We start from the raw sequence: 4621 nt of genomic DNA, 5'->3' as shown, positions 1-4621 counted from the left end.
TCTCTCATTCGCCCTTCGTCACTGGGATGGACAGAGGAGTCGCGATGAGGGGGCGCACTCGAGATCGCTTGATGCACTGATAGACACTTTCAACGACCTTGAACCACTCCATCGTTGTTCGCCATCGCTTGAGAGTTGCGGGAATGGTGGCTTCTTTTTTTGCAAGAGACACTCAAGGAAGTTGACTGGTGTATCCCCGTCCTGGGAAGTTCCATGGTAAAGGTGGCGCCAAACTGGACTGGGGACCAGGTGGGCCAACACTCAGACAGGAGAACCAGCACTCATGTGCCCTTCGCTGAGGGCATGACTAGTTCCCGTTGGAACATCGAATAGGACCGTTTTTATATTCCCAATATGGTTAAAGAAGAGAATGGATGGATTCCCTCACCATCAAGACGTAACTCTGGTACATTCCAGTGGTCATGAATGTCTGCCCATCTACTCCACAAGGAAGGAATTTGGGTTCATTGCACCCTAATAAGAGGGCTTGGGCTTGTGGGGATATCCATCACTACCCCTCCTCCAACCATTTTCTACACAGCATAAGACACCCATTCATTGTGCAGTTTTGCCAGCTTGAATACAGTACAGCACTCTTCCAGTTTGGACTTCTTTTAGCTCCTGTCCCGAACAGAAGGTTTAGAATTCAGTGGAAGAGTGTTTTGCAATCTCTTGTTCCTCCGCGTAGGACTGGAAACTTTTCCCGTTCGGTACCAAACCCTGGAAAGCCACTACCAGTCAGCGGAGGTGTGGCGGAGCTGGATCAAGAGACTGTTTCAGTGCAAGCCAGCGTCATATGTTCACCCACCTCCTAGTCCTTGTGGAAGATATTTAGGGCCCAGTCCTATCCAACTTTCCAGCACTGATGGTGCCAATGGGGTCTGTGCTGCATCCTAAGGTGGGGGGGGGGGAGCAGTCAAGGAGGTCTCTTACCTTACCTTGGGCTGCGTTGCTGCATCGGAGCTGGAAAGTTGGAAAGGACTGAGCCCTTAAAATTTTTAATCAATTTTATATTAGGTCTATAATAGACTAGACCAGACTATAGACTATAGACTATAGGCAGCCAGAGTCCCTATTCCTAGGCCACATCCTCCTGGACTTTCAAGCTTTGCTTGTAACTTGCACAAGGGCAGTTGTCCAGCAACTGTTACCCTGCACATCCCCGATCTCGTCTGATCTCGGAAGCTAAGCAGGGTCAGGCCTGGTTAGTACTTGGATGGGAGCCCGCCTGGGAATACCGGGTGATGTAGGCTTATACCATAGTCTTTCGAGACTGAAGGTTGCCAACCAGTTGTCTAGCTCTGTCCTATGACAATTCACACAGGAGGCCCTTGAGACGTCGCCAGAGCCCCTTCTCATAGGTGGTGAGGTGGTGGAATGCTTCTTGGCGCCCTCCAGCCAGCATCGAATGCAGACACGAAACCAAACCAGCTTGTCAAGGCTAGAAAATCGAGGAGCTGGTTTTCTGCGTTCGGGGAATTGTCGGGCGCCCAGGGACGCTCATCAGGTGAGCCCCTCCCTCACCGCACCCTGAAGAGCTGCAGCTCAGACAGGGTTGCCCACCTCATCCGCTGCTACTTGTGAGAACTCAGCAGTGAAGATCCAATCTGCACCAGGTTGTCCGAAAGATTAACAACGTCGCTCAATCTCGTTTGGCGGGTAAATTAAATTAAGCGGGACTATAATTCACTGTCGCCGATGAACAGGCTTGGGGAAAGCAGTGGCTCTCCCGAGAGCAGTTAAGAGAAATCAAGGAGAACGTAATGAGATCAGAGGATACATGAGTGTGCAGTTAAGTCCATATTGGCGCCCCTACAGACGCTAGTAAAAGGAACATGGAGAAGAGGCATCCTGAACTTGCGCCTGACACATACCCCAATCCTAAACACGGTAGAAAGAGTCCTGCGGACACTCCTGAGCAAACCTCATCTTGGGGCGGCGGGATGCCTCTCTCCGGAGGTGGTATCTAGTTTGACATGTGCAGGCATCACCTACATAGAAAAAGGTAATTTTCTTCCCTGCTGCTTCAGGTTTATCGTATGTTCAACCAATCAGTGCAGATTAAATTAATTGAACAAAAAAACTTCAACAGGAGTCGTTGACTTCTTGATTTCTTGAACGGGTGTCCGACAAAGAAATGAATTTTTTTGCCTTTCCCAAAAGGCACCAGAAATTGGAGGGAACAAAGAACGGTAGTGGTGGCTTCAAGTGTTCTAAGCGAGCTTCGTATTCCAATTCAGTCGTTTTCATTCCTTTTTCGTCTCAGGGCACACTGACAAGGCACTAAAATGGCCAAGGTACACCATCCGTTTTTGGACAATTGACAAGCCACACTACGCTGCCAATGGGGGGCTCACATCCCCCAACGGCCCTACCAATAAATGACCCTCTCCCAAATTCCAGTGGCACAGCTGCGAACCATTCGCGGCACACCAGTGTGCCATGGCACAGTGGTTGAAAGTGGCTGTCCCAATTGTTGAGTAGTAAAACCTGAAATTGGGGCTCTAAGAGCCTTTCCTTAGAAATAAATCCCCTTAAGACCAAAACCAGGAGGAATGGGTGCGAGAAAAGTTAAGGAGGTGTCAAGTGCACTGATTCAGTGCTGGCAGAGAGGGGAAGGACATGCTTAACCTTTTCCACTGAAATCAGTGTGGCACTTGAGGTAGACTTGTTAAGGGTCGACTTGAGGACCTTTGGGTGAAAGAACCTCATCTATCCCCGGTCATTTGGCTAGTAGGGAAGGCAATGGCACGACCAGCTCCCCCAAACTGAAGCGATCCCCGTCTAATAGGGTGTCTTTTGACTCTTCTCAGAATGTTGCTATCCTCCCACAAGGAGATCTTGGATGCCCCTTATAAAAGGGCCTTATTCAGTCTCACGCTTCCATAGCAGGTCATCTTCTTCATCTCCCATCCGTAGAGTGTGCATCTGGGGGGGGGGGGTCCTATTTTGACTGCGTGTACCGCTAATTCCAGCCGTGGCTTTGCTGCAGGCGACTGGCAACTAGATTCCAGCCTCGTATCGTCTGAAAGGAAACAAGTCCGAGGGGCGGGCTGATCTGGGTAGTACTAAAACTAAAACGACTAAAAAAAGAGAAGCGCAGCTCCGTCCTCGGCTCATTGACTCACTGAAGTGTCCACGTGGTTATCCCGCAGGATTGCAAACATAGAAAAAGTCCGTGTGGGCAAAGGAGAGTTCGGAGATCTGTCAATATTCCACCGATTTCTGCTTGAGGTTCACACTTGCACCAGAACCGGGTCAAACACTGGTCTGGCTTGGTCCAGTTCCTAATTGTGTTCTGCCTGAGGAAACAGGGAAAGGAAGTGGTGTGGTTTCTGGGTGAATTCGATTTAAAGCAGCAATCCACTTTCCCTTGCCCGCTCTTGAATTCGGAGTCTGGCTGGGTAACCAGTAGTGCGAACTACTGCGCCTTGAGTGCTCTCCTTGGGACCAGGTTATCCGCTACGGCCTGGTCGCTCCAGGTTGATTAACGGACATAGTTATGTTATGTCCCAAAACATAACTATGTGCTCAGGATTAGAATCACTATGGTAAGGGTGTGGCCTTCATCCAGGGTGAGAATCGTCCTGGCACCCGAGATTTAAGTCGCCTTTGAACCACTTTCGTGCTCTTCACGCTGAACAGAACGCGGAAGAAAGACATTTGTAATGCAAATTGACATTTCGGCCAATGGAGGTTTTACATTCATATTTAAAGCGCATATACACCTCTCTCTCTCTCTCTCTCTCTCTCTCTCTCTCTCTCTCTCTGTGTGTGTGTGTGTGTGTGTGTGTGTATACGTGTATGAATATATATAGTGTGTATGTTTATAGTATATATATATACACAATACACAATTCATGTGTGTGTGTGTGTGTGAGAGAGAGAGTGAGAGAGAGAGAGAGAGAAGGCGATTTCTACCTGGGCCTAGAGAGTCTTTGACGCTCATCAGGCCACGTGTTCACATTAAGGCTGAGTTGCTGTCCTTCTTCTCCCGGGTCTTCCACAGGACAGCCTCTGCGCGCTAGAATCCAGGTCCATTGAAAAATGGCCGCTTGGAGGGCTTCCTACTTTCACACATGCGCACGAGTAAGGCGTGTCCCTTGTCTCAGTGTCCTGGGCCGGGAGGATTCTGCAGATCTAGCCTATCGACTGGAGGGCCAACATCCCATAATGAGCCAAAGGCATCTATTTCCTTGAGGCGCTGCTGGCAGCGGGATCCTCCCCTTGGCTTGCCGTGGGATTTGCATTTCTGCCTTTCTTTCAAGAAGCACTTTGTTAGCATTCAATTTCATGCTTGGCTTCTACTGTCAACAGGAGCCTAATCGCGGCTCTCCCTGCGTGCGCACTGGCCCTGAACCAGCCGAAAAAATGCCGAGCGAGAATCACGCCTGCCTGCCGTCCAACCGCAGCGCCTATCAGCGCGCTCCACCTGAAACCGAGCTCTGCAAGACGGAGCACGTCCCCGCAGGCTTCGCCACTTTTGCGCGCTGCCTGTCCGCGGGGCGCCCGCCGGAATCCCTCCTTAACCCTTTCGCCGCCCGCCGCCTGCCTGGCGGGCAGCCGCCTTTCCGTCAGCGTTGAGCTGCGGATCTTAACTACTCCTGCTCGGAAGTAAGTC

At 50.5% G+C, this 4621-nt stretch overlaps 1 pseudogene; it reads left to right on the top strand.

The window, feature by feature from the left end:
* Positions 1 to 1136: 1136 nt before the first annotated feature.
* LOC136650526 (5S ribosomal RNA) lies at positions 1137 to 1253 on the top strand (annotated as a pseudogene).
* The last annotated feature ends 3368 nt before the right edge of the window (positions 1254 to 4621 follow it).

This window comes from Tiliqua scincoides, chromosome 4 (genome assembly GCF_035046505.1).
Source record: "Tiliqua scincoides isolate rTilSci1 chromosome 4, rTilSci1.hap2, whole genome shotgun sequence".
Lineage (NCBI taxonomy): Eukaryota > Metazoa > Chordata > Lepidosauria > Squamata > Scincidae > Tiliqua > Tiliqua scincoides.
The sequence above is the reverse complement of the archived record's forward strand: the minus strand, read 5'-3'. Positions and strand labels throughout refer to the sequence as shown.